This window comes from Diabrotica virgifera, chromosome 7, assembly GCF_917563875.1.
Source record: "Diabrotica virgifera virgifera chromosome 7, PGI_DIABVI_V3a".
Classification (NCBI taxonomy): domain Eukaryota; kingdom Metazoa; phylum Arthropoda; class Insecta; order Coleoptera; family Chrysomelidae; genus Diabrotica; species Diabrotica virgifera.
In genome coordinates, this window is record NC_065449.1 from 132,225,329 (window position 1) to 132,237,935 (window position 12,607).

Consider the following 12,607-nt stretch of genomic DNA (forward strand, 5'->3'; position numbering starts at 1 on the left):
CAGTCAGGAGAAATATTAAATCAAAATTAGTACATACCAGTAACTCAAATCTAGAGAATATTTTTGTTCACATTTCAACTGGCAGGAAAAATATTGTTCTCGGTGCAGTTTATATCCCTCCAGGGTCACCGGTGACTGTATATGAAGAATTTTCCTCGGCGGCCTCAGATCTGGTGGGTGTTTATACAAATTGTGAATTTGTGATTTGCGGTGATTTTAATTTACCACAAGCTATCTGGGTCAATTCCGAGGATGTTTTGCAGGTTGAGGGAGCAGCATCTATAACATCCGCTAATATTTTGTGTGCCTGTTGCAACTATCTTAACCTTAAGCAGGTGAATTCCTTATCAAATAGTTTTGGTGTGTTTAGTGTTGTAGTGTTGTAGTTAATTATGCTTCTGAAAACCTGTCCACCATAACAGAGCATCACCCAGCATATGAGTTTATCATCCCTCTTAAAAGTGATTTAGATTTAAAATATGACGTTTTTTACTACGATTTTAAGAACTGTGATTTTAATGCTATTAACAACTATTTAGCTAGCATATCCTGGGATCATGCACTTGATCATGGTGACATTAACAAATGTGTGGAATATTTTTATAATGTTTTGTACTCTGCTATTGATTATTTTGTCCCGATTAAACATTTTAAGTCATCTAACTTTCCATCTTGGTTTGGCAGGGAATTACAGAGGCTAATCATTGATAAGAAAAAAGCACATTGTAAATTTAAGCAGACTGGGAATTATGAGGACTATCAATTATTTTCACAAAGTAGAGATAGATGTAAAATTTTACGCAATGAATGTCACAACAACTACATAATGAGAATAAATACTGAATTGTCCGTTAACCCTAGTCTGTTCTATAAACATGTGAATAATTTACGGAGATCAAGTGCATATCCTAATAGTATGTTTCTTGATAATGAGACTGCCGACAGTGGTCAAGAAATTGTAAATTTATTCTCAAAACATTTTGCTTTATCATATAAAAACAATGATGGGGAGATTCCTGACTATAACTTTAATTATAGTTTGGATCTTAATACAGTGCAATTTTCTTTAACAGAGGTCTTTGATGGTATAAATAGTTTGCAGAGTAGGTATTCACATGGTCCAGATGGTATTCCCTCTGTGCTGCTGAAGAAATGTGTTTGTACGTTGAGCCAACCCTTGCTGCATGTGTTTAACTTGTCCATTTCCACTGGTATTTTTCCCGACTTTTGGAAAGTCAGCTTTCTTACACCTAGCCGTAAAAGTGGCAATAAGAGTGACGTTCGTAACTATCGAGGGATTAGCATACTATCAGCTATTCCTAAGCTTTTTGATAAATTATTTTCCACCCATCTATCCTGGCACTGTCGCAAAATATTGAATGACGAGCAGCATGGATTTTCTCAAGGTAGATCCACCGTGACCAACCTTTTAACGTATCAGTTTGACCTGTTGAATGCCTTTGAGAGCTCCAAACAGGTAGACAGTGTTTACACGGACTTCTCAAGGGCATTCGATAGAGTTAGTCATAAACATATTGTTGCCAAACTAAGTGCAATGGGTTTGGGTGAGAGCCTTGTAAGATTTTCTTATAGTTTGTTAACTGGGCGTACTCAGTTCGTTCGGATTAACAATTACTTATCTAGCGAGATTCAGGTGCTTTCAGGTGTTCCACAGGGGTCTCACTCAGGCCCTGTCTTGTTTAACTTGTTTATTAGAGACCTGAGTACTATAATATTACATTCTGCACTTCTGGCCTTTGCGGACGATTTCAAATTTTATAAGGTTATTGAGTCCGAACTAGTCACTGTACTGCTACAAAAGGATCTAAATAACTTATGTGTATGGTGTACTGATAATGGTCTAGAATTAAATGTTAAAAAATGCTTTAGTATTACCTTCAGTCGCTCTAATAATACCATTGTAAAAACGTATATATTGAACAATACTGTTATTGAATCTGTGGACTGTATTAAAGACTTAGGTGTTTTGTTTGACAGAAAATTAACTTTTATACCACATATTACAGGCATGATTAATAGGAGTATGCGAAATCTTGGATTTATAACACGTAATAGTTCTCAACTGTCACCGAATTGTTTTTTAAGGTTATATGTTTCTTTTGTGCGCTCATTGCTGGAATATGCCTCAGTTATATGGTCACCTTACTATGATTGTCACATTAGAAATATTGAGTCCGTCCAGAAAACATTTCTTTGTTCTTTGGCATTTCGAGCTCATATCAATACCCAGGCAACCAAACGACGTTTTTATAACGTAGATAACACGTCATAAAAATGACCAATTGACGTGTTTCTATGACGTAGTACTGACGTTGAAAATCACGTGTATCCCTAATAGCACAAGGACGTCCATTGGACGTCCTTCACGGACTTTAGGGACGTCCTTTGGACGTCCGAGGAACGTCCTTTATACGTCCTATTTTGGTCCAAATGTCGCGCTACCGAACGTCCATTGGACGTCCATCTAAGGTCCGAGGGGACGTATATTGGAACTTAATCGGACGTAAATTGGACCTTAATCGGACGTAAATTGGACCTTAATCGGACGTAAATTGGACCTTAATCGGACATAAATTGGACCTTAATCGGACGTCCTAGGGGACGTAAATTGGACCTTAATCGGACGTAAATTGGACCTTAATCGGACGTAAATTGGACCTTAATCGGACATAAATTGGACCTTAATAGGACGTAAATTGGACCTTAATCGGACGTAAACTGGACCTTAATCGGACGTAAATTGGACATTAATCGGACGTAAATTGGACCATAATCGGACGTAAATTGGACCTTAATCGGACGTAAATTGGACCTTAATCGGACGTAAATGGGACCTTAAGCGGACGTAAATTGTACCTTAATCGGACGTAAATTGGACCTTAATCGGACGTCCTAGGGGACGTGAATTGGACCTTAACAGGACGTCCAATTTTGGTCCAAAGGCCAAGTTGCCAAACGTCCAATGGAGGTCCACCTAACGTCGGAGGGGACGTTCGGTGGACGTCATTTGGGCATTCATAGGATGTCCCAGTTTGGTCCAATGTCTTGCTGCTGAACATCCATCTAACGTCCTGGAAGGTCATTCGGTGGACGTCTAGCGACGATATTTAGACCTGTGGAGAATGTATTGTGGGAAATAAAAAATATATTTTTTAAGGAACTTATATTTCATCTTATATCAAATTACAATTATTGGATATTACATTATTTACATTAAATTACAATACACTTCTCCAAGAAATTAACGCACCACCTTAAATATGGGGTATATTTGATGTCTCGTATTTCCTAAACCTGTTGTCCCATCTAAGTGATGTTTTTATATTATTCTAGGCTATAGGTTACCTCCTTAAGCTTGTCATGCACAGGGAGCTATGCTGTAATATATGTATATTATATCATATCGCTCTCTATAGTAATGTGATATAATATATATTACAGTATAGCTCCCTGTGCATGACAAGCATAAGGAGGTAACATATTCTAGGGCCTAGGCTAGAATATTATAAAAAAAATCACTTAGATGCAACAACAGGTTTAGGAAATTCGAGACATCAAAAATGCCCAATTTTTAAGGTGGTGCATAATGGGCTGTATATACAGGGTGTAACAAAAATACAGGTCATAAATTAAATCACATATTCTGGGACCAAAAATAGTTCAAATGAACTTAACTTACCTTGTACAAATATGCACATAAAAAAAAATTACAGCCCTTTGAAATTACAAAATGAAAATCGATTTTTTCGATTATATCGAAAACTATTAGCGATTTTTTATTGAAAATGGACATGTGACATGTGGCATTATTATGGCAGGAATATCTTAAAGAAAAATTATGGTGAAATTTGTGCACCCCATAAAAATTTTATGGGGGTGTTGATCCCTTAAATCCTCTCAAACTTTTGTGTATGTTCCAATTCAATTTTATTATTGTGGTACCATTAGTTAAATTCAATATTTTTGTTTCTTAGTATTTTTCAGATAAGGCAGTTTTTATCGAGTTGCGACTTCTTTTTTAATATGTCCACGTAAAAAGTTTATGGGGGTTTTGTTCCTTTAAACCCCCCAAATGTTTGTGTATGTTCCAATTAAACTATTACTGAGGTACCATTAGTTAAACAGAGTGTTTTCAAAACTTTTTTGCCTCTTTGTATTTTTTCGATAAGGCACGTTTTATCGAGTCTGGCTTCTTTTTTAATATGGTTCAAAATATACCTAAAAATGTAAAGCATAAATAAGTTTGCATATTATTACCAAGTCTCCATAATCGTACTTAACCATATACAAATATGTGGTGGATTTGACAAATATTCAAAATATTTCGATAAAAATTGACTTTTCGAAAAAGCAATAAGAGGCAAAAAAGTTTTTAAAACGTTGTTTAAATGGTAGGTACTACAATAATAATTAAATTGAAACGTGCACAAAAGCACATTGTTTTCGATACATTGGAAAAAATCACTTTTCATTTTGTAACTTCAAATGAGTGATAAAGGCACAGAGACTTAGATCACGAGGTCACATTGAAAGGATGCCAAAAACGAGGACTCCGAAAAGGGTACTAAACTACACTATAGCTTCAAGAAAGAGAAGCTTTCCGGAAGACCGGAAAATAGATGGAAGCAAGAGGTCGAAAAAGATTTGGAAAGAATGGTGTTACAAGGGTCAGAAAAGAAAAATGAATAAGAGGAAGGAATGGAGAAAAATCACATATCAAGCCAGAGAAGATCTCAGTACATAAAGAAACGTGAAAATGAAGAAAAAAACAAACTTTTCAAGCCATGGGCCTCTAAGGCCCTTGGTGCTATTAATATATAACTTCAAAGGGCTGTAACTTTTCTTTTGTGCACATTTGTACTAAGGTAAGTTAGGTCCAATCAAACTATTTTTGGTCCCAGGATATGTGATTAAATTTATGACCTGTATTTTTGTTACACCCTGTATATATATATATATATAAAGGTTATATTTGGTTCTTGGGACATCAAAGTATATTTTTTAGACATTCCCTGGATATAGTCACTGATGTGACATATCTCCGATTTGTTTTTTCATGAGTTTTGTAAGAGATACTAAAAACTTTTTTTATGGTCACCTCCGGTTTTCATATATTTTTTGACATGTTTTGTAGTAAATTCAACTATCTATTTACTACAAGACATGTCAAAATTTACATGTGAAAGCAGGAGATGATCCTAAAAATGGTTTTTCGTCTCCTACAAAATTCATGAAAAATCAGATAGGAGAATTTGTACATTACAATTCTCTGATGTTTGGGAAAAAGGGCTTAAGTCAGAAATGCACATCGATAATGTTTTGATGATTTCTGGACCAGAAAAATCGGCTCTTTTTATTGGTACATACAGTTTACGTCTACAACAGTTTTTTGCTGGTCCAGAAATCATCAAAACATTAGCAATGTGCAATTCTGACTTACGCCCTTTTTGCCAAACAAAAAAAAAAACAATCTGGTCATAACTGACCAATGAGCAATTTTAATTTAACCTAAATTACTACTGTTTCTTAAAATGAAGAGCTTACCCCATAGCGTCTCTTATCTAATCTAACAAGATCGTGCACTATTCTAACATACACAGCCACATCACGCACTATGCTCTGCTTTTCACTATCACCTATCACTCAAACTAGTTCAAAAGGCTTTGTCCTCTTCAATCTTCTAGTTTGCCCAGTAGTATCGAGGAGCTGGATTTCCTCAATATTCTTGTACTTATTTAAGTTGTTTGTCGGGATTCCTGCTATCTTCTTGATGATTATATCCAGGTTCCATTCCTAGGTCTTAATATTTGTTTATAAAGTAATAACTTATTATGCATGGACAATGTTGAGTTTCTTCCAATTAGCCAATACACTTTTTATATCTTTATTTTGGTTATATCTGGTTTTTTGTAGACCACTTTCAGCTGATTCTAAAAAAAAAATAAAATGAACGGTAATTTTTCTATTCTTTACAATTAAAAATCAAAATATTTACAGGTAATACATGCATAAATGATTCGTTTCATAAAGAAAATTGAAAACGGATTTTATAATACTTACATAATTGTTTAAGAGATCCAGCCAGAGCCAAAACTAGCATACTAAACAGTACAGTTGAGTACAGCAAAAAAAGCCACTAATTTCCATTTTTCACCCCCTTATCGATGCATTTTTTTCCAATCAAAATTTTTACTAAATTTTTAGGTTATCTTATGATGAAAATGAAATAATTGATGACTTGATGACCAATGACCATGCGACGCTACATAGATACTCGCGCGGCAAATTTGAAAATGAACGCAAATTGAATAGTAAATGGCCTCTCTTTAGAGTATGGAAAATTTTACACCCTCCAGGAGGACATTGTACTCTTTTCATAGAATATCTTGTGGTAACTTTCCAGCCATAATTTAATCAGATGTTCACGGAATAGAACTTTGATAGTAGAATTCCTGGAATGTTTTGTTGTTAGGGGAAACTTTTATTTTATTTATTCTTGAATATTTCCTGTTGTTAAACATTGTAACCAATAATTTACAAATAAAATTTTCATTACATTACATGAAATCAAAAACATGTTTTGGATATTAAACTATATAGTTTATAATTGTAATAATTTAATATACAATTTTGAATTAAGATTTAATCTTTTCGATTTAAACTACAGTAAAACTTGTGTTACCGGCCCCCTGCCAACACCGGCCACCTGTACTAACGGCCAGTTTAAAAATTCCCCACACTAATTACAGTAAAACCTGTCAGTAACGGCCGCTAAAAATGAAAAAGCTATTGGCCGATATAGAAAGGTGACCGGTATTGCCTGTTTTTGTAGTCTAGATATAATTGGTTTGGGGAATTTTTAAACTGGCCGTTACTACAGGTGGCCAGTAACACAGGTTGTACTGTATATCTAGGCTACAAAAACTGGCAATAACGACCACTTTTCTATATCGGCCAATAGTTCTTTCATTTTAGTGGCCGTTAGTGACAGGTTTGACTGTATTTCATTAACGTAAAGTTAACGCAAGTTAATATTTTATTGAATTATTTTGCTATTTGATCCCGTAATTGGTATAATGTGTCCAATATAAGCGTTCATAAAACGTCCGTATTTCGTCCAGTATGGACGTCCAAAGGACGCTCAACGTCGGATGTCCAAAGGACGTCCATATTTATTCCGTCCGAAGGACGTCCAACGTCGGACGTCCAAAGGACGTCCATATTTATTCCTTTCGAAGGACGTCCAACATGGGACGTCCAAAGGACGTCCGTTTATAGTCCATGGACGTTAGGACCAAAAATGGACCTATTTTGGACGTCCAAAGGACGTCGTGTGCTATTAGGGATTTGTCTCATCGATTTAACGTCATATTTGTGACGATTTTAAAACGTAATCGTATCTACGTTTTTTTCACGTCGGTAAAACAACGTCTTTAATACTTTCAAAAAGTGACCTCTTTCAGATGTTTCAAAATAGTATAAAAAATAGGTACATAACATAAAACCTATAGGCCTACGTCCCATGTGTCGAAGATATAAGTACTACCACTTGTTTAAGATCGCTTGTGCGCTAAGCTTGAAGCATCATTGATTCTGCCTGATTGTACCAGCCCTCACATTATAGAATTTTCACTAGTTATATACCTACTTACTGTGTCAAAACTGAAACAACATTATATATGAAACTAATAAATAATTTATTAACAAATTATCCAGCATACTAATATCTTAATTTAACGCTGTCTTAATATCTTCATTTAACGCTTAAATAAAAACAAATAAACATAACCTCAAATAGTTGTCAAGAAGAATTACTGCATTAAACTAACTCACTGAGCAAAAACACATAAAAATCTCTTAATTTACACGTTTCTTCAACTAAATATATCTAAATGAAAAGTCTTATTTTATCACACAAGACACAAACCACGTAAACAATAAATGAGAAATTTCTTATGAACATTTAGCGTTATCTATACCTAAACGAAATTGTTTAGAGTCAATACAAACAAGCAAGCTCCTCCCAATTTTGTGACGTCAGACTTAGGCTGTCTGAAATTAAAACGTTTTTTAAACGTAATTTTAACGTCATTAATCTTACGTATTTAAAATCACCTACAAAAGACGTCTATATGACGTAATGTTCAAACACGTGTTATATTCAACCAAAAACTGACGTTTCCTCAACGTTATATGACGTCACTTGGTTGCCTGGGTATTTGTCAGGGTTTTAACATTAATTATGATCTGGTTAATCAAACATTTAAATTGGATAGCTTGGAAGTAAGAAGGACTAAATCAGATTTAACAATCATTTATAAAATATTAAATGGTCTATATCATTGCCCAACTATCTTACAAGCTATAAGCCTCAATACTGTCCAAAGACGGGTTTCCCCAATTTTTCGCATACCTTATCATAATACGAACTATTGCTTTTACTCCCCATTGTCACGCACCTTGCGTCTAATTAATCATAATCAAAACAGTCTTGATCCATTTGTGGACAGTCTTCGAGTATTTAAAAGAAGCATACATAATTCAGTAACTGAAGTAAAGTACTAAGTTCCTATAATTTATTAATTATTTATTATTGTTACTAATTTAATTTTGTTGGTTTTTATTGTTGTCATTGTTGTCATTTTTATTATCTTTTGTTATTTGTTATTTCCCTAATAGCACACGACGTCCAATGGACGTCCAAAATAGGTCCATTTTTGGTCCTAACGTCCATGGACTATAAATGGACGTCCCACGTTGGACGTCCTTCGGAAGGAATAAATATGGACGTCCTTCGGACGGAATAAAAATGGACGTCCTTTGGACGTCCGACTTTGGACGTCCTTCGGAAGGAATAAATATGGACGTCCTTTGGACGTCCGACGTTGGACGTCCTTCGGACGGAATAAAAATGGACGTCCTTCGGATGGAATAAATATGAACGTCCTTTGGACGTCCATATACTGGACGAAATACGGACGTTTTATGAACGCTTCCCTAATAGCACACGACGTCCAAAATAGGTCCATTTTTGGTCCTAACGTCCATGGACTATAAATGGACGTTCTTTGGACGTCCGGCGTTGGACGTCCTTCGGTGGACTAAATATGTACGTCCTTCGGACGTCCGACGTTGGACGTCCTTCGGTGGACTAAATATGTACGTCCTTCGGACGTCCGATGTTGGACGTCCTTCGGGTGGAATAAATATGAACGTCCTTTGGACGTCCGTACTGGACGAAATACGGACGTTTGCTGATCGTCTATATTGGACATATTATACGAATTACGGGATAAAATAGCAAAATAATTCAATAAAATATTTTATGTTAATAAAATAGTTTACATCGAAAAGATAATTATATTTAATTCAAAATTGCACAGTTTAATATTCTAAACATGTTTTTGTTTTTTTTTTTTGTAAAGTGTGAAAATCTTATTTGTAAATTATTTGTTACAATGTTTTATTATTCTAGTTACCAAGATCACATAAGTTTGCTAATTAATTCTAGTAAGCAAAAATATAATTTTTATCAATGTATCCGTACTACAAATGAATCTTAAGAGCATCTTTTTGAAGTTGAATATACGTGCTCAAAATAGGTCCAGTCTTAGTCCTAATGTCTATGGACTATAAATGGATGTCCTTTGGACGTCCGACGTTAGACGTACTTCGGGTGGAATAAATATGAATACGGTGGACTAAATATGTACGTCCTTCGGACGTCCGATGGTGGACGTCCGATGGTGGAATAAATACGAACGTCCTTTGGACGTCCGTACTGGACGAAATACGGACTTTTTGTGGACGTCTGAAAATCACCCCCACTACTTTTTTTTTTTTTTTTTTTATTCCATTTATTAAAATACGTAATAACAATATACAAAAAAAAATACATTAAAAAACCAAGAGCCGTAGCTATGCTGGTTTTGTGGTAACATAATAAACATAAATATAATGGTAACAGATTACATAACATAAAACTTTTTAGACTACTTTACACTGAAGGTTAAGTTTTCCTATATAGATTCATTAAAGAAATTGTATTAAAGTAAATGATTAAATTATTATTTATTATTAAATTGTTATAGAATTATATTCAATTAAAACTATCTGTTGTAGTAGTTAGTAAGAAGTAACTCTTTTAATTAATACTTGGTTCCTCTGTTGACAAAACTATAACGATAGGCGATAGATTTTCGATTCACCCACCGATATCAGTATCAGTTCGAAGTTGGAGAGTTGATCTCTCAGTCGTTGTCGTCGTTAGGGCTCCGCGTAGAGTTTTATTCATTAACCACTGATTTTCATAATGTAAGAAATTATATTATATACGAATTAAAGTGTAATATACTTATACATATACTATATATTACGTAAAACTATGAAGACGCTGTTTCACAACATAACACAGAGTCCGACCGCCTCATCGGGCCATTTAGAGCATCAATGCATAAGTCCATCCAATGGATTATTATGTGCCCCTTTGACATAGGCGCACAACATTTTAATCTACCACCCTGAGGATTCCTGCTCCTGGAGATTTTCTGAAGTGCCGAAACAGTCTATGTTCCTGATTCCTCGATCAGATGGGAAGTTTTCGGAGCCATCAACCCCAGACAGCTACTGGAGCTCCACGTTGCAGCCAGTCACTTCTTGGTAAGTGAACGCCAAAGAGGAAGCATTCAGACTCTGCTGCTACCACCGTCTGGACATAGCCTATCGATTCCTGATGGCCTAGAGGACAAACTCGCCGAGAATGGTGGACAAAACCACCAGCCAGGACAACTGGTATCCAAACATTGGTATTATTTACGTTTTTTATTACATTTACATATTTTTTCATGCTCTTTGATATATTTCTTATGCTTTCTGGTATATTTTTCATACATTTTTCAATCTTATGGGTGTTTGGTAAAGAATGGGCCATAGCTTAACCTTGGATTACTGAGCTTAAAATAGGTCGATTTAAGCTAACTTACTTTAGTACGAAAGATGATAATAACCGAAATACAGGGTGTCAAATTTAAACTTTTATTTTATTCTTGATTATTTCCTGGGCAATACATCATTTTTGGTGTTGAATTTAGATTTCTTGTCCCAAAAAACCCCCGCTTACCAAATTTCGTGATATTATCCCATGCTTGTTAGGAAATATTCAAGAATAAATAAAATAAAAGTTTAAATTTGACACCTTGTATTTCGGTTATTATCAACTTTAGTACTAATGTAAGTTAACTTAAATCGACCTATTTTACCCTCCGAAATCTAAGGTTAATCTATGGCCTATTCTTTACCAAACACTCTGTATAAGTACATAATTGCATTCTAGCCAATCTTTTTGATTTTCTATAAAGTATAGACTTCCTTGAATTTTTACTGCAATGTAACTTCTTGGATTTGAATTTAAAATTTATTGTTAAAGGAAATTTCCGCTAGCTCGGTGGCCCCTTTGTTCGTCTTACTACTTACCTCTACCCAACGGTTCTTTTGTCAAACAGATTGGGTTGGTATGTACCTGGTAAGCAAAAGGTATTTATCTCAGTATTTTATAATCTATTTATAATATTGAAATATCTAAGCGAAGGCGGATGAAAAAAAATTAGACAAAAGTTGAATGATTATTATAATATTATAATATAATATTACACTATATAATAAGTATACATAGATAGAATATTTTCTTTTTAAGAAATTGTCCATTATCTCCAAATGAGCAAGGTGTCGATTTGAAATATATGTATAATATACAGCCCATTACGCACCACCTTAAAAATTGAGCATTTTTGATGTCTCGAATTTCCTAAACCAGTTGTCCCATCTAGGTGATTTTTTTTTATAATATCCTCCTTAGGCGGCACACATAGTGAAAGCGGTTTCCGCTAGCGGGCAAACCGCGCGGTTCTCGCGCGCGGGTATGGTAACACAGTGAAGACGGGTAAAAGCGAGAGAGATCGTTCAAATCTGGCAGTTGCGTCTACTACTTGTAGCAAAATGTCGTCTTCCGATGATGATATAATTGCTTTAGATTCTGTTTTGACTAAACTGAAAAGAGAGTTGATGTACATCCTATTAATCGAGAAAGATTAATTTATGGAGAATATCATCATCTATTTCAAAAATTAAAAGATAATGAACGATTCTTCCAGTATATGAGAATGACTCAAGAGACTTTTAAATATATTTTGGAGAAAGTGGAGTATCGTTAAAAACAATATTAAACACTCAACTTACAGTCAACCAACAGAATATCGAAAGAGTTGAGAATATACATATCTGGGTACGAATTTAAATAGCGAATGGGACTACTCAGAAATTAAACAGCGAATAATAAAAGCGAAAGCAGCATACTTTAGAATGAGACCCATTTTCAACAGTCGAGACATATCATTAAAAACAAAATACCGTCTGTTGAAATGCTATATATTCACAGTTCTGCTCTACGGAATGGAAGCTTGGACACTAACTGTTACATCTATGAATCGGCTCGAAGCTTTCGAAATGCGGTGTTATAGGAGCATCTTACGTATATCCTGCGTTGACCGAATTACTAACGTGGAATTCCTGCGTAGAATGGGGAAAGAGT